Source organism: Cricetulus griseus, chromosome 6 (genome assembly GCF_003668045.3).
Source record: "Cricetulus griseus strain 17A/GY chromosome 6, alternate assembly CriGri-PICRH-1.0, whole genome shotgun sequence".
NCBI lineage: Eukaryota > Metazoa > Chordata > Mammalia > Rodentia > Cricetidae > Cricetulus > Cricetulus griseus.
The window spans coordinates 134,261,671-134,284,595 of NC_048599.1; the positions used below are offsets into that span (position 1 = coordinate 134,261,671).

At 37.7% G+C, this 22,925-nt stretch overlaps 1 pseudogene; it reads left to right on the forward strand.

The window, feature by feature from the left end:
• The first annotated feature begins 18,877 nt into the window (after positions 1-18,877).
• Positions 18,878-19,555, forward strand: LOC100767800 (annotated as a pseudogene).
• Positions 19,556-22,925: the final 3,370 nt, after the last annotated feature.

Here is a 22,925-nt window from a genome sequence, read left to right on the forward strand (position 1 = left end):
AGTGGGTAAAAATTTTTTAACTCACTAAGATAGGATAAATAATGGAGTACTTACTCTGAATTTGCAAATACCAATAGACCTGTATAGACAAGCATTTGGCTTGTGCAAGTTTATTCTGTACAAACTTCCATACTGATGAATTTATCATTCTATAAATTTTATGGCAGAATTTTGGAGACCTTTAATATATATAGTATCACTTCCTCTGCCAATAGGCATACTCTGACTTCTTATCTCCTTGTTTCTATCAGTCTAATTTACTTTTACTTCCTTATTGTTCCACTTAATACTCTAAGCACAACATTGAAAATGTGTGAATAGAGTCCCTGCCTATCCAGAGGCTACAGCATCTGGGGAAGTGGGTACACTAATTTCCTTCTACCACTCAAAATTCAATCACACATTTGCATTCCCAGCTCTGCAACAAACAACCTCCCTTTCCTGATGTCCACATCTCCTGTGCATCACACATATCTTACCCTATAAAATTCCCCCCAATCACTTCTTTAAACAATCACCCAACTCTAGAAGGCATCTTTTGTTAAAAAAAAATCAGGTAGGCTAATTTCAGAACTGCACACATGCCTCTATTCTTTCACGTTCAACTACTTTTAACATGATGCATAAAAGACCCAGAGACTTCTATTGGGATTCAAGCTTCAAGTTGAAGATCAGAAAAGCAAAGTAGCCAGCCATTAGCTCTTAGCTCTACATCAGTTTCAATATCTATTCCCTGTAATCAACTTTTTTCTGAGTTTGGGTTTTTATTCCTGAAAATAGACACCATGATAATGGCAACTCTTATAAAGGAAAACATTTACTTGGGGCTGGCATATAAGTTCAGAGGTTTCATCTATTGTCATCATTACAGGAAGAATTGAGATGTGTATGCAGAAATACTGTTGGAGAAGGAGCTGAGAATTCTACATCTAGTTCAGTAGGCAGTAGAAAGCAAGAAGGCACTGGGTTGAATATCTGAAAACTCAAATCCTGCTCACATTCATATCCTTACCCCAATAAGACCACACCTACTCCAACAAGGCCATACCTCCTAATAGTGCCACTCCCAATGACCTACCTATGTGGACAATATTTATTGAGACCACCAAACACAGAGATGGAAAACAGTGAGACATTTCATGAGAAAAGATAGCTTTTTAAATATCTACCTACCTGCATACCCAGCACAACAGATGGTTCTAGAAGGAAAACTGCAACTTAAAGATGTTAATCACATACACACATACACACACACCAAAAAATACAGGGACTAAATTGCCATAAACCATCAAAATAAAGAGAGGGGAAGCACAAACATACAAACATGTATACACCAGCAATTGCAGCAGGAATCAACTATTTTTGCTCACTAATATCTCTCAACATCAATAATCTAGGTTTCCCCCCAAAAAAAGACAGAAAATAACAGAATGGATGTGAAAACAGGATCCATCACTCTTATGGTTCAAGACAAACACATTGTCAACAAGTATACATATCATCTCAGGGTAAAATGAAGCATAAAGATACTTAAAGAAAATGGATTTAAGAAGCAAGTTGCTGTAGCCTTTAAATATCTGACAAACTTGACTTCACAAAAAAAACTAGTCAGCAGAGATAGGGATGATTACTACACATTCATCAAAGGCAACTTCTACCAAGAGGACCTTGCAGTTCTTCACATCTCTACCTAAACTGAAGGGCAAATAAGTTCTTAAAAGAAACACTACTAGGCCGGGTGGTGGTAGCACATGCCTTTAATCCCAGCACTTGGGAGGCAGGGGAAGCCAGATCTCTGTGAGTTTGAGATCAGCATGGTCCACAAGAGCTAGTTCCAGAACAGCCTCCAAAGCCAAAGAGAAACCCTGTCTCAGAAAAATAAAACAAAAACAAACAAAAGAGAAAGAAACACCACTGAAGCTAAAAAATAATTGACTCTCACAGATAGTGGGAGGCTCTAATACAACAGTGTTGCCAATATATAGGCCATGCATACAGAAAAAAGAACTAAGAAGAGAAATTCTGGAGCTAAGTAAATATATAAATTAAATAGACATAATAGGCATTTAAGAAACATTTCACCCAAACACAAATGGGTATAACTTCTCTCCACCTCATGTAACTTAATCCAAAAGTGACCACATATTTGGTTACAAAGAAAGTCTCAACAGATGCAAGAAAATGGAAATAACACACTAAAGCTTCCTATCAAACCACTACGATGTAAAGCTGGATGTCAACAACGAAAGAAACAACAGAAAACATAAAACTCATGAAAACTAATTAACTCTCCACTAAATGAAAATGGGTCAAGACAGAAATTCAGAAAAATATTAAAGACTTTCTAGAATTCAATGAAAATGAATATACAAAATATTCAAACTTATGGGTCACAAAGATTACAGTTCTAAGAGGCAAGCCCAAGGAAAAAAGTGTGTACTAAAATCCTAGAAAGATTTGTTGCTGCACTTGAAAACTCTAGAACAAACAGAAGAGATCTCACTCCAAATTGGTATATGACAAGAAAAAAATCAAACATAGGGCTAAAATCAATAAAATAGTATAAATAACATATTAAGACAAATCATTGAAACAAAGAGTTGGTTTGTTTCAAAAATGAATATGATTGAAACTACTATACAAATTAATTAAAAGACACAAAGAAAATACCCAAATAATTAAAATTAGAAATGTAAATGGGTATATAATAACAGACAACAAGGATATCCAGAGATTTCTAAGAGTATATTTTAAAAAACTGTTCTCCAACAAATTGTAAAGCCTAAAAGAAATGGATAGTTTTTTTGTTACAACCCAAATTGCTTTATCAAAGTTAAGCAAGATTAGATGAGCAATTTAAACAGAGTTTTAACTACTAGTGAAATAAAGGCAGTAATCAAGAGTCTCCCAACAATAAAAAGCCCTGAGCCAGATGGTTTTACCACAGAATTTTACTAGGCATTCAAAGAAAAGTTAATGCCAATAATCCTCAAATTATTCCACAAAAGAAAAACAGAAGGAACATCCCCTAAGTCTTTTAATGTGAAGACAGTTCCCCTGATCCCCAATGCATATATAATGCCCCAAAAGTCAATTAGAGACCAATATCCCTTATGGACATATATGCAAATATTCTTCATAAAATACTAACAAATGAAATCTAAGAACATATCAAAAAGATTATCTACCATGATCAAGTATATTTCAGTCCAGAGATTCAAGGATGTTCTCATATATATAAATTCATAAATGTAATTCAGCATATAAAGTAAAGAAAAACACATTACCATTTCATTAGATGCAGAAAAGTCCTTGGAGAAAATTCAATATCCCTTCTGATAAAAGTCATGGAGAGTTTATGGATACAAGGGACTTACCTCAACATAATGAAGGTAATGTACAGTAAGACTCTAGTCCACAATACTTAAATGGAGACAAACACAAAGCAATTGCACTAAGATCGGGAACAAGACATGGTTGCTATCTCTTTCTACTTCTATCCAATTCTTAGCTAGAGCAATAAGGCAACAGAATGATATGAAGGAGCTATATATTGAAAAGGAAGAAGTTAAATTATCTTTATTTGCAGATTATTCAGTATACACAAATGACAGGAAAAATTCCCCTGGAAACACAGCAGATAAACACTTCCAGTACCAATACTGGTTAAAAAATTAACTAAAATTAATTAGTACCCATGCTATATACAATTGACAAATGTTCTCATTCCCTCTTCCCTTTCTTTTTTCTCCCTCCCCCCTCCCCTGTGCTCCCAATTTACTCAGAAGATCTTGTCCCTTTCCCCTTCTCAGGTGAGGGGTCCATGTAGACTCTCTTAGAGTCCTCCTTGTTTCCTAGCTTCTCTGGGGTTGTGTATTGCAGGCATGTTATCCTTTGCTCTATGTCTTATATCCACTTATGAGTGAGTGTATACCATGTTATTCTTTCTGTGACTGGGTTACCTCACTCAGGATGGTTTCTTCTAGTCCCATCCATTTTCCTGAGAACTTCAAGATTTCATTGTTTTTTTTTAACCACTGAGTAGTACTCCGTTGTATAAAAAAAGTACTACATTTTCTTTATCCATTCTTCAGTTGAGGGGCATCTAGGCTGCTTCTAGCTTCTGGCTATTACAAATTATGCTGTAATGAATGTATTTGGAACAGATGTCCTCGCTGTGTGAATGTGCAATCTTTGGTTATATGCTAAAGCCTGGAATTGCTGTATCTTGAGGTAGACAGATTCCCATTTTCCTGAGAAACTGATATTCAAAGTGGCTGTACAAGTCTGCATTCCCACCATCAGTGTTCCCCTTTTGCCACATGCTCTCTAGCATAAACTCCCTTGGTGATTTTGATTTCAGCCATTCTGACAGGTGTAAAATGGGATCTCAGAGTTGTTTTGATGTGCATTTCACTGATGGCTAAGGATGCTGAGCATTTTAAGTGCCTTTTGGCCATTTGAGATTCCTCTATTGAGAATTCTTTATTTAGATCTGCACTCCATTTTTAATTACATTATATGGTGTATTGGTGACTAGTTTCTTGAATTCATTGCATATTATGAAGTTGAAGTTGGAGAAGAACAGAGGAGAGCAAAGAAGGAGATACCTCAATACAGGGAGTCATTATGAGATTATTCAGAAATCTGGCACTAGGGAAAACTGCAGGGATCCAAAAGGATAACACCAAATAAAAATCTAAGTAATAATGGAGAGGTTGTCTTAAATTCCCTTCTGCTATAATGAGTTTGATGGCTACCTTAAATGCCATCATAGAGCTTTCATCTAGTAGCTGATGGAAGAAGAAGCAGAGATTCACCACTAAGCACTGAGCCAATATCTCAGAATCCAGTTGTAGAGATGGAGGAGTGATAAGAAAAGGGGTAAAGATCATGCTGGGGAAATCCACAGAAATAGCTGACCTAAGCAAGTAGGGGTTCATGGACTCCAGTCTGATAGCAGGGGATCCAGCATAAGAGTGGACCATGCCCCCTGAATGAGGGTGTCACTTGGGAGGCCTGAGTAGTCTATGGGGCCTCTGGAAGTGGAACCTGTATTTATTCCTAGTGCAATAATGTACTTCGGGAGTGCATTCCTTATGGAGGGATACTCTCTCAGCATAGATATGTGGGGACGTATGCCCTGCCTGAAATGATGTGACAGACTTTAATGATCCCCCATGGAAGGCCATACCCTCGCAGAAGAGTGTGGGAGTTGGTAGGGAGAATGTGAGGATGGGAGGAAGAGGAAACTGTTATTGGTATGAAAAATAAGGTTATTTTTAATTTAAATAAAAATTAATTTAATAAACCAAATATTGTAGATGAAATTAGAAAAAAAAATCAAATGACAAATGGACTGAGAAAGAAATCAGGGAACCAGGGAACTAATATCTTCCCAAGTACCCTGAAGAAATATAAAATATCTTGGGATAACTCTAACCAAGCAAGAGAAGTCTTGTATAATAACAAAACAAAACAAAACAAAAAAACAAAACAAAACCTTCAAGTTTTTGAAGAAAGAAAGTGGAGAATATATCAGAAGATGAAAAATTCTCCTATGCTTGGGATCAGTAGGAGTAATGTGGTAAAATTTCTACCAAAAGAAATGTATTACATACCATCATTTCAAGTATTACTACAGAACTATAGTAATAAACACAGCATTGTTAGGGTACATAAACAGACATGTTGATCAACCTAATTGGAATGAAGATCCTGATATAAATCCACATGCCTATAGACATTTTATTGCTTTTTAAATATATTAGCCAGAAATACACACTTGAAAAATGACAGCATCTGCAACAAATGAGGCTGCTGAAACAGTATATATGCAATTAGAAGAATACAATTAGATACATATTTATCACACGGTATGTAACTCAACTCCAAATAGAACAGAGGCCACAAGACAAAAGTGTATTCACTGACCCTGTTAGAAGAGAGAGTATAGAATGGCCTTGAACTTACTCCACAGGAAACAATTTCTGAACAAAGCACCATTAACATAGGTCCTAAGATCGGCATTTAAGATTCTGACCCCCACAGATTGCATAGGTGAGCTGCTTCACCCTCTGCCTTGGGCCCAACTTCTGCCTGCCCACTCTGGGAAATCCTGCCCAGGGGTCTACAGGCAAGACCACTTGGCCTCTGAAGACCAAGGAACCCAGAGTCTGCTGACATCTCTACACTAGGCCTGCTCTCGCTCACCTGGAAAGCAAGTGCCTCAGACCTGCCTGCACCCACCTTGAGACCCATCAGAATATCAGAGCCAATTGCATCCACCTGAAGAGAACCCTGGACCCATACACACCAGGAAAGGAAGAGACACCACCTGTACCCACTGGAAGAAGAGATGGGAATATGACAATATAAGAACACACCCAACAACAGGAAAACCAATATGACACCACAAGAGTCTAGGGACTCTACACCATCAAGACATGAAAATCCCAACAAAGATGCAGCAGAAGAGAGCAACCTTAAAAAGAACTTCATGCAGATGACAGAGACCCTAAGAGAGGAAATCAGAAATTCCTTCAGAGAAATGGAAGAAAAGATTAACCAAAAGATGCAAGAAATCAAGGAAAGCCCAGAAAATGCGATTAAATAGTAAAGGAAACATTTCAGGACCTGAAAACTGAAATAGAGACAATAAAGAAAACACAAACTGAAGGAATGCTGGAAGTGGAAAAGCTGAGTAAACAATCAGGAACCACAGATGCAAGCATAACCAACAGAATACAAGAGATGGAAGACAGAATCTGAGATGCTGAAGATAAACTAGAGGAAATAAATTCATCAAGCAAAGAAAATCTTAAGTCCAACAAATCCTTAACACAAAATATCCAGGAAATATGGGACACTGTGCAAAGACTAAACATAAGGATAATAGGTGTAGAAGAAGGTGAAGAAACGAAACTCAAAGGTGCAGAAAACATATTCAACAAAATCATAGAATAAAACTTTCCCAACTTAAAGAAAGACATGCCAATGAAAGTACAAGAAGCCTACAGAACACCAAATAGAGTGGAACACAAAAGAAAGTCCCCTCATCACATAATAATTAAAACACCAAACTGCAGACTAAAGAAAGAATATTAAGAGCAGCAAAAGGAAAATGGACAAGTAACATATAAAGGCAAACCTATCAGAATTACACCAGACTTCTCCATAGAAACTCTGAAAGCCAGAAGGACTTGGATAGATAGTCTACCAACTCTGAGAGAACACGGAGGCCAGCCCAGACTACTATACCCAGAAAAGCTTTCAATCACTATAAATGTAGAAAACAAGATATTCCACGACAAAACCAGATTTAAATGATATGTAACTACTAATCCTGCCCTACAGAAAGTACTGGATGGAAAATTGCAACCTAAGGAAATTAACTACACTCACAAAAACGTAGGCAATAAGTGATCCCACTTTACGCAAAACCAAAAGAAACAGCAGGATAAATCACATACAATACCACCAACAACAACAAATCAAAAACAAACAAGAATAAACACTCAATGGACCTTGATTTCCCTCAATATAAATGGTGTTAGCACAACTATAAAAAGACACAGGGTAACACATTGGATACAAAGACAGAATCCATCCTTCTGTTGAATACAAGAAACACACCTCGAATTCAAAGACAGACATTAAAGGGTCTGTCTTTAAACCCTCAGAGTAAAGGGTTGGGATAAGATATTCCAATCAAATGGACCCAAGAAATGAGCTGGGGTAGCTATCCTAGTATCTAACAAGTTAGACTTCAAATTAAAATCAATCAAAAGAGATGAAGAAGGTCATTTCATATTCATCACAGGAAAAATCCACCAGGAAGAAGTCTCAATTCTAAACATCTATACCCCAAATACAAAGGCACCAACATTCATAAAAGAAACATTATTAAAATGCAAATCACAAATAAGATCTCACACAATTATAGTGGGAGATTTCAACACCCCACTGTCACCCCTGGACAGGACCACCAGACAGAAACTTAACAAAGAGACAAAGGAAGTAACAGAAGTTATGACACAATTTGGATTAACAGATATCTATAGAACTTTCCATTCAAACACAAAAGAATGTACCTTCTTTTCAGCATCACATGGAACCTTCCCAAAAATCCAACACATACTCCGCAATATAGTAAACCTCAACAGGTACAAAAAAATGGAATAATCCCCTGTGTCTTATCAGACCACCATACTTTAAAGTAAGAATTCAAAAACAACACAAATTGCAGAAAACCTACCAACTCATGGAAATTGAACAACACGCAATTGCACCACTCCTATATAGTGGGAAATTACCAATACGGAGTCAGGTAGAAATATAAGGGTATTTAATAGGGAAAAGCCTTACTTACAGAGCAACCTAGCCAGCCAGCATGGCAGCAGTCTATCCAGCAAGTACCAAAGTGAAACCAAAAGAGAAAATGCAGTCACTCTACGTCACCCTGACCACGCCCTCACAAGCATGGTCAGGCACACCTGTATCCAGCCCCTAAGTAGGTGTGGCTACAGCTTCCCCTACACTCCTGGGTCAAGGAAGAAATAATGGCAGAAATTAAAGACTTCCTAGAATTCAATGGAAATGAAGACAGAACATACGCAAACATATGGGATATTTTGAAAGCAGTACTAAGAGGAAAGTTCAGAGGTCTGAGTACTCACATGAAGAAACAAGAGAATAGTCACACCAGAGAGTTGTCATCACAACTGAAAGCTCTAGAACAAATTGAAGCAAATTCACCTGGAGGAGTAGATGCCAGGAAATGATCAAACTGAGGGCAGAAATCAATAAAGCAATACGAAGAATCCAATTCAAAGAATCAATGTAACAAAGAGTTGCTTCTTTGAGAAAACCAACAAGATAGACAAACCTTTATCCAAGCTAACCAAAAGGCTGAGATTGAACATGCAAATTAACAAAATCTGAAATGAAAAGGGGGACATAATAATGGACAGTGAGGAAATCCAGAGAATCTTCAGGTCATAATTTGAAAACCTGTACGCCACAAAATTTGAAAATTTAAAGGAAATTGACAATTTTCTGGACAGATATCACTTACCAAAACTGAATCAATAACAATTAAGCAAGTTAAACAGACCTATAAACTCTAAGGAAATAGAAGCAGTCATGAAAATTCTCCCAACCAAAAAAGCACAGGACCAGATGGCTTCAGTGCAGAATTCTACCAGAAATTCAAAGAAGAGCTAATAATGATACTCCTCAAATTGTTCCACACAATAGAAGCAGAAGGTTCATCACCAAACTCTTTTTACTAGGCTACAATTAACTTAATACCCAAGCCACACAAAGACACAACTAAGAAAGAGAACTATAGACCAATATCTCTCATGAACATAGATGCAAAAATATCCAATAAAATACTGGCAAATTGAATCCAAGATCATATCAGAAAAATCATCCACCATCATCAATTAGGCTTCATCCCTGGTATGTAGGGTTGGTTCAACTTTTGAAAATCTATCTATGTCATCCACCATATAAACCAACTGAAGAAGAAAAACCACATGATCATCTCACTGGATGTTGAAAAAGCTTTGGACAAAATCCAATATCCCTTCATGATAAAGGTCCTGGAGAGATCAGGAATAACATACCCGAACATAATAAAAACAATATACAGTAAGCCAACAGCCAACATCAAACTAAATGGGGAGAAACTCAAGGCTATTCCTCTAAAATCAGGAACAAGAAAATGCTGTCCACTTTCTCCATATCTCTTCAATATTGTACTTGAAGTTCTAGCTAGAGCAATAAGAAAACAAAAGGAGATCAAGTGGATACAAATTGGAAAAGAAGTCAAGCTTTCACTATTTGCAGATAATACAATAGTCTACATAAATAAATTGAAAAACTCTACCAGGGAACTCTTACAGTTGATAAACACCTTCAGCAAAGTGGCAGGATACAAGATTAACTAAAAAAAAATCAGTAGCCCTACTATATATGGATGATAAATGTGCTGAGAAAGAATTCAGAGAAACATCACCCTTTACATTTGCCACAAACAACATTAAATACCTTAGGGTATCACTAACCAAAAAAGTGAAAGACCTTTGTCATAAGAATTTTGAGTCTTTGAAGAAACAAATTAAAGAAGATACCAGAAAATGGAAGATTCTCCCATGTTCTTGGAGAGGTAGGATCAACATAGTAAAAATGGCAATCTTGCCAAAAGCAATCTACAGATTCATTGCAATCCCGATCAAAATCCCAACACAATTCTTCACAGAACTTGAAAAAAATTCTCAACTTTATATGGAAAAACAAAAGATCCAGAATAGCCAAAATATCCCTATACAATAAAGGAATTTCTGGAGGCATCACCATCCCTGATTTCATGCTCTATCATATATCATAGAGCTATCCTGAAAATAGCTTGGTATTGGCACAAAAATAGACAGGTTGACCAATGGAATTGAGTTGAAAACCCTGATATTAACCTGAACATCTAAGAATGTCTGATTTTTGGCAAAGAATCCCAAAGAACATAATGGAATAAAGAATGCATCTTCAACAAATGGTGGTGTCATAATGGGATGCTGGCATGTAGAAGACTGCAGATAGATCAATCTGCACTATTACCCTGCACTAAACCTAAGTCCAAATGGATCAAAGACCTCAACATAAAACCAGCCACACTGAACTTATTAGAAGAGAAAGTAGGAAAAAACCTTGAACTAGTTGGTACATGAGACTGCTTTCTGAACATAACACCAGTAGCACAGACACTGAGATCCACAATTAATAAATGGGACCTCCTGAAACTGAGAAGCTTCTATGAGGCAAAGGACACAGTCAACAGAACAAAGTGACAGCTCACCTTTTGGGAAAAGATATTCTTCAACCCCATGTCCGAAAGAGGGCTGATCTCCAAAATTTACAAAGAACTCAAGAAGCTAGTCTCCAAAACACCAAACAATCCAATTAAAAAGTGGGGTACAGAACTAAATAGACAATTCTCAATAGAGGAATCTAAAATGGCTGAAAGACACATAAGAAAGTGTTCAACATCCTTAGGCATCAGGGAAATGCAAATAAAAACAACTCTGAGATACCATCTTAATCCTGTCAGAATGGCTAAAATCAAAAACACCAATGACAATTTATGCTGGAGAGATTGTGGAGAAAGAGGAACACTACTCTACTGCTGGTGGGAGTGCCAACTAATACAACCACTTTGGAAATCTGTATGTGGTTTCCTCAGGAAAATGGGAATCAATCTATCATAAGATCCAGCAATTCCACTCTTAGGCATATACCCAAAAGAAGCACATTCATACAACAAGGACATCTGTTCAACTATCTTCAGAGCAGCATTATTTGTAATGGCCAGAAACTGGAAACAATCTAGAGGCCCCTAAACTGAAGAATGGATAGAAAAGAATGTGGTACATTTACACAATGGAATACTAAGTGGAAAATAAAGGCAATGGAATATTGAATTTCATAGGAAAATGGATGGAACTAGAAGAAACCATTCTGAGCGAGGTAACCCAGTCACAAAAAGACAGGTATTGTATTACTCACTCATACATTGATTTTAGATATAGAGTAAAGGATTGCCAGCCTGAAGTCCAGGCGGCCATAGAGGCTGGTAAACAGGAGTACCCTAAGAGAGACATATATGATCCCCTGGAGAAGGGAAATGGGACAAGATCGCTTGAGCAAATTGGGAGCATGGGGGGAGGGGAGAGGGAACTAGGAGAATGAGAAGGAGAAAAGAGGAGAGGTGAGGAAGACATGATGGGAAAGGGAGGTTGAGTTGGGGGAAAAGCAGAAGAGAGCAAGATAAGAGATAATATAGAGGGAGACATAATAAATTCAAAGAGAAATCAGGAACTAGGGAAATGTCTGGAGAGCTACAAAGATGACACCAACTAACAATCTAAGCAACAGAGGAGAGGCTACCTTAAATGCCATTCCCTAATAATGAGATTGATGACTAATTCATATGCCATCCTATAGCCTTCAATCAGCAGCTGGTGGAAGTAAAAGCAGACACCCACAGCTAAACCTTGAACTGAACTGAAATCCAGATGCAGAGAAGGAGGTCTGATGAGCAAAGGGGTCCATGCCAGGCTGGTGAAACCCACAGAAACAACTGACCTTAACAAGGGAAAACTCTTGGTCCCCAGACTGATATCTGAGAAACCAGCATGGGACTGATCCAGACCCTCTGAATGTGGGTGTCAGTGAGGAGACCTTGGAAATCTTTGGGGCCTCTTTTAGTGGATCAGTACTTATCCCTAGCATAGGAATTGACTTTAGGAGTCCATCCCACATGGAGGGATACTCCCTGAGCCTAGACACATGGCATTGGCCTAGGCCCTATCCCAGTGAATTTGACAGACTTTGAAGATCCCCTATGGAAGGCCCCACCCTCTCTGTGGAGCAGAAAGGTTATGGAATTGATAGGGCATTAGTTGGGGGGCAGGGAAGGATGGAGGGAGATGGACCTGGGATTGACATGTAAAATAATCTTCTTTCTAATTAAAGTAAAAAAAATTCAGCAATTAATATAGAGGACCTTATGATACTAAGAAGCATCTGGATGGCAAAGAACAAAGTAGCAGCCTGCAGGGTGGAATTATTTTTTATCAACTCCATTTCCAATAAAGGACTAATATTGAAAATATAAAAAGACCTCAAAAAGTAGGTAGATACCAAGAAAACAAACATCATTTTTAAAAATGGGACATTTATGAAAAAATTGAGGAAACACAAATGGCTGAGTCCAATGATTGATGGATGGTGGGGTTATAAGGAAAGAATGAGGGGATCAAGTTATGAGAGGATAGGAAATAGAGAGTCAAAGGGAGGCCAACAGGGAGAGGCAGATAAAGTTATGGACCATTTGAAGAATATTAGGGAAACAATTCAATAGAATCTTCTGAAAACATATTTGAAGGTGATCTTAAAGAAATGAAGAATTAATTAGTTGGGAGGCAGATGTGGAGTCCACATCCAGGAGGAGTTGTCAGGAGAAAGCAGGAAGTGTGCATGATCTAAAACAAGTTACACTTATGTAAGAAATGACCAAAGAATAATTAAAAAATGAAAATAGTCACTTCATCTAAAGTCACTATTTTCCACTCAGGCCATGGAAGCAGGTAAGCTGACTACAGAGCTTCAAGTCCTGATCATCCAGTCCAAATCCCCTGAGTCTCGTCAGCAGCTCTCAAGTGGAACATCAGCCTGGGGTCTCCTTTCTTCTTTGACCCCATCCACAACTAATAACCAAGATGTTCTTTACCAACTTCCTCCCTGCAACTCCCCCATTTACCCCAGCCTGCATCACAGGAAGGCATTCCCTCTAAACATCATAGGGACTAAGGAAATGGGTAAGCTATCTGAAGACAATAACCCTTGCCTCTTGTCCTGAAAACCCAATACTCCAGTCTCATCCCTAGCTTTCCAACAGAATACCTATTTCAGTCTTCATTACCACCTTGCCTTCATCTTCTGTAGATTCCACATGCCTTCCTCTTGTAAACACCTTCCCCAAACTTGATGCTTTAATCTTAGCCCCCCAAATCCAGCAGGTACCCCTGCTAACTCACAGGCCTTTCCCACCAGAGAAGCAGGTAGGCTGACTCTCCTTCTCCTCTTCCAGATCCAAATTCTCAGTCTCATCTGAAGCACTATACCAGACCTTCAGGGGTGACCTCACTTCACTGTCTTTTTTCATTCCATGAATACTAAACAAGCAGATCCTAGCTGAACATTCTGCTCTCCTGCTTCCTGTGAACACCTTCAGAACCCTATCCTCGTTCTTAATCATCAGTTCCTAATACCTAAAAAAAATTTTTATTTAGAACCAACAGTAGCTACACCTATCAGATCCACAGAGAATTTCTTACCTGGCAACACACAACTAGTTCACTCTCTTAAAATCCAGAAAGGAAATAGAAAACAAGAAACAAAACACTCATCCAAAGAAAACAAAACTGAAATCACCACTTGGACCTATAATCATCCCAATCCCAGAGCCCATCATAAAAGCATATTCAATAACTGCAAAGGTACTATATCTCTACTAGAGTCAATCAACCCTCTCAAAGAAGGCCATGAATAATCAAACAGAGATGAAGCACAAGAAAATAACTTTAAAAGCAACCATATGATTATGATAGAAGTCATTAAAGAGAAGATTAATAAATCCCTTAAAGAAATTGAGGAAAGCACAGCACAGTTGAAGGAAATGAATAAAACTGTTCAAGCTATGAAAACAGAAATAGAAGCAATAAGGAAAACACAAAGTGGGGGTATTCTGGAAATGAAAAATTGTGGAAGTTGAACAGGAACTACAGACACAAGCTTCAGCAGCAGAACACAAGAGATGAAAGAGAGAATGCCTGTCATTGGATACATGATGGAAAAATACATATGTCAATCAAAGAAAATATTAAATATAAAAAAGTCCTGGAGTAAAACATCCAAGAAATCTGGGACCCTATCAAAAGTCCAAACCTGTGGATAATGTGAATAGAGAAATCACACACACACACACACACACACACACACAATGCAGTTCAAAAATCCAGAAAATATTTTTTTCATTAGGAGTCATTTAGATGTTAGATGTTAATGTTGTCATTTTTGAAAAGTAGTATTTGGTTTTACCCTAGGACTCTGTACTGTCTAGTCTCTGGTTCTTTGTCACCAAAGCAGTAAGCTCATTTTGATGACAAGAGATGGCCAGTTAGGACTCCATAGCCATTATTTGAAGACTCCATTGGGATTGCCTCCATATATATTATATATTATAGTAAATTTCCACTGCATTAGGGTTCCATACCACCACTCAAATGCCCTTCAATTCTAGTTGTCTCTTCCACCATGTCCTCCCACGTCCCAAATTCCCCTTCACACCTGATCTTCCCTTCCCTGTAATCCCCCATCCCCATCTACCCATAAAATAGGTCCTATTTTATATTTTCAGAGGGAATCTATGAACTCCCTTTATCTATGCCTAACCTCTTTGAATCTATGGAATACAGCTTGGTTATCATTTTTAATGGCTATTATCAAATTATAAGTGAATACATCTCATATTTACCTTAATGGGTCTGGGTTACCTCACTCCAGATAGTTTTTTCCCAGTTCAATCCATTTGCCTGAGAATTTCATGATGACATTTTTTTTTCATCACAGAATTAGTTTCTCTTTTATTTACTCTTTTCATTTTATGTACTCACCCTCTTCCCCTCTCCTGCTCTCTCTCACTTCTCCCCACTCCACTCCCTTCCACTCTTCAGAAAGGGCAAGGCCTCCATTTGGGATTCAACAAACTTTGCAACATCAAGTTAATGCAGGACCAATCCTCTCCCCACTACATCAAGGCTGAGCAAGACATTCCCTCACAGGAAATGAGCTCCAAAGTCAGCTCATGTACCAGGGACAGCTCCTGGTCTCACTGCCAGGTGTTTTTACAAACAGAACAAGCCACACAACTGTCACCCACATGCAGAGAGATTAGTTTGGTCATATGCTGGCCCACCAACTGCCAAGGCAGAGTCCATGTCTCTGTGGGTTTCCCTATCATGACACTGATCCACCTTGCTCATACAACACTTCCTCCCTCTCTTCAATTGGACTTCCAGATTTTGGACCAGTGCCTGGCTATGGATCTCTGTATCTGCTACCTTCAGTCACTGGATGAAGATTCTATGATGACAATTAGGGTAGTCACTAATCTGAATATAGGAAAAGGCCATTTCAGGCACGCTCTCTACTATTTCTGGGAGTCTTAGCTGAAGTAATCTTGGTGGATTCCTGGGAATTTACCTAGCACTAGGTTGCTTCCCAACCCCACAATTGTTCCCTCCATCAAGATATATCTTTCATTTTTCTCCCTACTCTCCCTCCACAACCTCAACCATCCTGTTCCCTCATGTTGTCATCCCCCATCCCCTCCTCCCCTCTCCCACTCCTCCTGCCCTCAGTTTGCCCAAATCTCATCTATTTCCCCTTGCTAGGGCAAGGCATGTCTCCCTCTTATGGTCCTCTTTGTTACCCACCTTCTGTGGGAATATGGATTGTAGCCTGGTTATCCTATGCTTTACATCTACCATCCATTTATGAGTGAGTACATACTGTGTTTGTTTCTTTCTCTCTCTTTTTTCTTTTGGCTCTGTGTTACCTCACTCCTTTTTATATCTTGCATATTGGCACTCTATATTGTTGGTGAAAATCTTTTCTCATCCTATGGGCTTTTCTTTGTCTAACTGTTACTTCAGAAGAAGTTTTTCAATGTGATGAGTTCCCATTTATTAACTGTTTGTTGTATGTTTTGTTCAGAAAATCTTCTCATGTGCCAACGTGTTTGAGGCTATTCACCACTTTCTCTTCTATCAGGTTCAGTGTCCTGGTTTTATATTAAGGTATTAGATCCACTTGGATTTGCATTTTGTGCAGAACAATAAGTATAGATCTATTTCAAGTCTTCTGCATGCAGCCATCCAGTTTCACCAGAAACAGTTGAAGATGCTCTCTTTTAATCCAATGTGTGATTCTGTGTTCTTCATTAAAAAAGATCTGGTGTCCATAGATGTGTATATTTTTTTGTTTTTTTTTTCAAGACAGGGTTTCTCTGTATTGTTTTGGGGCCTATCCTGGCACTCGATCTGGAGACCAGCCTGGCCTCGAACTCACAGAGATCTGCCTGCCTCAGCCTCCAAGTGCTGGGATTAAAGGCATGTGCCACCAATGCCCAGCTAAGATGTGTATATTTTTTTGTTTAGATTTTTTATTTTGCTTTGTGGTTTTTGTTTTTTATTTTTTGCCTCTCTGTTTCAATCCATAAATTGGTGTATTTCTTTTATGCTAATATCATTAAGTTTACAGCTTCATAATATAACTTGACACCAGGAATGTTGAGAACTCCCAAAGTTTTTATTGTTCAGGATTGGTTTGGGTTACCCTGGATTTCATGGTTAGTGTTTTTATAAGATGTTGATAATTGGCCTCTTAAGGTATGAGAAGAATTGTATTGGAATTTTGAACCAGATTGCACTAAATCTTTTAGTAGGAGTCCACTTTTACTATGTTAATCCTTCCAATCCATGAGAATGGGTGATCTTTTCTTTTGATAATTTTTTCATTTTCTTTCTTCAAAGACTTGAAATTTTATGATGCAAGTCTTTCACTTGCTTGATTAGATTTTTTACAATATATTTCATATTATTCGTGACTATTCGTGGAAAATGTTGTTTCCCTTATTCCTTTCTTAGTCCATTTGTCATTAAAAGGGTTATATAAAAGTGTTACTGATATTCTTAATGTTAGTTTTTCATATAGCTAGTTTGTTGAAATTTTTATCAACTGTAGGAGTTCCCCAGTAGACATTTTCAGTTCACTGCTGTGTAATATTTCATCATCTGCAACTAAAGAATCTTTGAGTTCTGTCTTTCCTGTTTATATCCTTTTAATGTCTTTCAGATGTCTTATTGTTCTATCTAAGACTTAAAACATTGTATTGAATATGTATGCAGAGAGTGAATAACCCTATGTTTCTTATTTTTGTTGAATTGTTTTGATTTTCCATTTAAGTTGATGTTCGTTGAAAGTTTGGTATTTACTGCCTAGATTTATTATGTTGAGTTATGGCCCTTGTTTCCCTAATTTCTACAGTATTTTTTGTAATAAAAGGGTATTGAGTTTTTTGTCAAAGGCCTTTGCTACTCCTAAAGAGAAAATCATGCATTTTTCTTTGCTTATATGCTGGATTACATATACTGATTTTCATATATTAAACCATAATTGCATCTCTGTGATGAAGCCTACTTGATTATGGTGAATGATCTTTTGATGTGATGTGTATGGTGAATGATCTTTTTGATGGATTAAGTATGCAAGTATTGTATTCAGTATTTTTGCATTAATATTCATGATGGAAATTGGTCTTGTAAATCTCTTACTTTGTCAAGTCTTTATGTGGTTTGGGTATCAGTGTAACCATGGCCTATAAAAATGAATTGAACAATGTTCCTTCTGTTTGTTTTTGTGTAAAAATTTGAAAAATATGTATATTAACTCTTTCTGCAAAGTCTGGTATAATTCTGTACTAAAAAAATCTATCCATAGCTTTTTGGTTTTGGGGGGGACTTTTAATGAATGTTTCTCTTTCACTGGGGCTCTATTTAAATAGAGGTCTATTTAAATTGTTATCTGATCTTGAATTAACTTTGTTTACTAATATCTAAGTGGAAACTTATTGATTTCTTTTAGACTTTTGAATTTGGTGAAATGCAATTTTAAAATTATGTCCTCAATATTCTCTGGATTTCCTCAATGTCCGCTGTTATAGAATAATTGGGGATATTTACTCTATGCTTTTTAATTTGCGTAAAGGTTTGTCAATCTTGTTTGTTTATTCTCAATGAGCCAATTATTTGCTTCATTAATTCTTTTTATTGCTCTCTTTGATTCTATTTTGTTGAAGTAAGCCCTGAGTGTTATAACTTCTTTGTGTGTACTTCTTCTGATATGGTTTCTTGGTTTTGATCTAGAGCTTTCTGGTTTGATATTAATTTGCTAGTATGAGATCTTCTTCAAGAACCCTCTGTAGGGCTTGCTTTGTGGATAATTTTTAAATTTGACTTTATCATGGAATATCCGATTTTCTCCATCTATGGTTATTGAAAGTTTTGCTAGATATAGTAGCCTGGACTGGTATTTGTGGTGTCTTAAAGAGTCAGTAGCACATCTGTCCAGGACCTTCTGGCTTTTAGAAACTGGCTTTGAGAATTTATGAATGTTTTTTAATATTCCTTTATATGTTACTTGATGTTTTTCCTTGGCAGCTTTTAATATTCTTTCAATTTCAGTTATTCCCAAGATGGCGGACCTACTGGTCTCCTTCCTGAGCTCCATGGAGAAGCCACCCAGCCTCGGTGACCAGGAGAGCTAGCACAAGGCCCGAGAGCAGCCTGCCCACCTGAAGAAACTACAAGAGTAGGACAAACAACAAAAAGTGGAGTTTCGTAAAAGAATGGAGAAAGAGGTGTCTGATTTCATCCAGGACAGTGTACAGGTCAAGAAATAGTTTCAGCACATGAACAAGATAGCGAGGAGCATACTCCATGATATGGTAGAAATGGCAGGCCTCACATCCTTCTCCTTTGGAGAAGATGATGATTGTCGCTATGTCATGATCTTCAAAAAGGAGTTTCCATCCTCAGATGAAGAGCTGTACTCCTGCCATCACAGAGAGGAGTGGGACCCCCAGAAGGATGAAAAGAAACAGAAGCTAAAGGAGCTGGCTCAGAAACAGGAGGAAGAGGCAGCCAAGCAGGGACCTGTGGTGGTGAGCCCTGCTAGTAACTACAAGGACAAGTATAGCCACCTTTTTGGCAAAGGAGCAGCCAAAAATACAGCCCACATGCTACAGGCCAACAAGACCTGTGTCTGTGTGCCCCTGGCCAACAAGCGGGACACTCTCTCCATTGAAGAGGCCATGAATAAGATCCGAGCCAAGAAATGTCTGCAGAGTGCGGAAGAGTTGCCTACCTCCTAGGCATTGCATCCAACTCCCTTTTTCCTCCAGCAAGGCAGGGACATGGAGGAACAAGGCTGCTGCTATCAGGACCCATCCTGGAGCCCCACCTCTAAACTGTGAGGTCCTACCAGCTGTCACTCAGGCTGGAGAAGCAGGTGTTTATCACTGCTGCAACTTGGATGTATGGTTGGTGCTTTTGTTGTGTGTGTAAGAGCGCAAATGTGTGGGTGGGTATTTAATCTGTATTAATCTCTATTATCATTGGAACTTTCTTCCCCATGAGGTTGGGGTTACTTTACATTGAATAAACACTGATCCAGAAAAAAATATTCTTTCAATTTAAGGTTTTTATCATTATGTTCCAAGGGCTTTTATGGTCCAATCTACCTTGTATTCTTTATATTTCTTGCATTTTTAAAAAGATTTGTTTATTATGTATACGGTGTTCTGCCTGCATGTGTGCCTACATGCCAGAATAAGGCACCAGATCTTATTATAGATGGTTGCGAGACACCATGTGGTTGTTGGGGATTGAACTCAGGACCTCTGGAAGAGCAACCACTTCTCTGAATCACTGAGCCATCTCTCCAGCCCCACTTCCTAGAACCTTCTCTGTAAACCAGGTTGGCCTCAAACTCAGAGCAGTATCTGCTGCTGTTTCCTGAGTGCTGGGATTGAGGTGTGTGCCACAATGCCACCCCCATTACATCTTATATAGGCATAAACTTTAGGTTAGAAAAAATAATTATTCTAATCCTAACCCATCTAACCCATAAATGTTATCGATGCACCAGAATTTTGGATTTCAACAACAATAGAAACAACAGAAAGCCAGGAAATTCCTAGAACCAGAACAACTCTTGGGAGCATGGGTGGAGGGGAGAGAAAGCTTGGAGAAAGAGAGGGGAGAAAAGGAGGGGAAAGGAGGACATGGGGGAGCAGAAAGGTTGAGTTGGGAGAAGAATAAAGGAGAGCAGGATGAGAGTTATCATAATAGAGGGAGCCACTGTAGGTTTGAGGAGAGATCTGGCACCAGTGAGATTTCTAGAGATCTATAAAGATGACACCAAGTGGCAAAATAAACAATAGTGGAGAGGCTACTTTAAATGCCCTAACAATACTCCATCATATAATGATAAATGTGAAGAGTACAGACACACATAACATACTGAAACATAATAAAAGCAATGTACAGCAAGCCTATACTATACATCAATTGAAATTGAGAGAAACTCAAAGCAATCCTACTAAAACCAGGAGCAAGACATGGCTGACCACTTTCTCCATATCTATTCAATACAGTACTTGAAATTCTATCTAGAGCAATAAGACAACTGAAATAGATCAAGAGGATACAAATTAGAAAACAAGAAAACAAGAAGTCAAAATACTGCTATTTACAGAGGATATGATACTATATGTAAGTGTCCCCAAAAGTTCTACCAAGGAAATCCTACAGCTGATGCATACCTTCACCTAAGTAGCTAGACTAAAGATTAACTAAGGAAAATCATTACATACAAATGACAAAATTCCTGAGAAAGAAATCATGGAAACAACATCCTTCACCAAAGCCGAAATTATATAAAATATCTTAGGGTAATTCTAAACAAGCAAGCAAAGTCTTACACATCAAAAACTTCAAATCTTTGAAGAAAGAAATTGAAGAAAGTATCATAACATGGAAAGGTATCCAATGCTCATGTATTGGTAGGGCCAACCATGTGAAAATAGCTATCCTACCAAAACCAATCTACAGATTCAAGGCAATCATCATCAAAATTCCAATGTCTTTCTCATAGACCTTCAAAGGACAATACTCAACTTCATATATATCTATAACAGTCTTGTACAACAAAAGAAATTCAAGAGAAATCTCCATCCCTGATTTTATTTTTTTTCCTAGGGGGCTATAGTAATAAAAACCTACATGGTATTGGGACAAAAATGGACCAGATGAATAATGGAATTGACTCAAAGACTCATAAATAAATCCACACATGTATGAATACCTGTTACTTGATAAAGAAGCCAGAAATATAAAGTGAAAGAAAAAAGAAATCATCTTTATCATATGGTTCCATTCTAGCTAGATATTTGAATGTGGAAGAATACAAATATATCCATAATTATCACCCTGCACAAAAGTCAAGTCTAAGCATTACAAAGATCACAATATAAGTCCAAATACATTGAAATTGATAGAGAAAATTTGGGGAATAGTCTCAACCACATAGGCACAAGAGAAGCCTTTCTGGAAGGAACACCATTAACTCAGTCTCTAAGATAAAAAATTAATAAACAAAACTCCATGAAACTAAAAGTGCCCATAAGGCAATAAACACCATCATTGTGACAAAGCAGCAGTCTTCAGAATGGGAAAAATGTTTAACAAATCTTTAATCAATGTAGGACTAATATCAAAATATGTAAAGAACTCAAGATACTAGATATCAAAACCAAACCAAACAAAAACAAACACAAACAAACAACAACAAAAACAACAAGAAACATTGGAATGGGACTAAACAGAGAGTTCTCAGTACAGGAATTTCAAATGACTGAGAAAAAGTTAAATAGGTCTTTAGAATCCTTGGCTGTGAAGAAAATGTAAATCAAAACTATTTTAGAATTCCATCTTATACCTGTCAGAATGACTAACATAAATAATTTAAGTGTCAGCTCATTCTGGCAAGGATATGGAGCAAGGGGAACACTCCTCCACTGTTGATGGGAGTGCTAACTTTTACAGCCATTAAAGAAATAAATATGGCAGTTCTTTGGAAAGTCTGGAATCAATCTACCTCAAACCCAGGTATACCACTCTTGGACATAGATGCAAAGGATGATCCATCATCTTTGTGGTAACTACAACAGTTGCTGAGTCATATTCACTGCTATTTATTCATTGTAGTGTGAAAATAGAAACAACCTAGATAACCCCAATAAAGGAATGGATAAAGAGAATGTGGTGCATTTACACAATAGAGTATTACACAGATGTTAAATGAATGACTTCAAGGGATTTACAGGAAAATGGATGGTACTAGAAAAAAACATCCTGATTGAGATTACCAATACCTAGAAAGATAGATATGGCATGTATTCAGTTATAAGTGAATATTAGCAATTAAGTAAATGATAAGCAATCTATAAGCCATAGATCCAGAGTAGTTGTCTAAGATATATGTATGGGTCTCCCTGCAAGGGGGAAATAGAATAGATTTTGAAAGAATGGATGCAGGTGAAGATGGGAGCAAGGATATCAGGAGGGAGACATGGAGTGGAGAAAGAGACTGTGGGGAAAGATTAGTGGAATTGGTTGGCTTTTCAGGGGAGGTGTAGAAACATATCACAGGGGAAACTTCATGGAATCCATGAAAGTGAT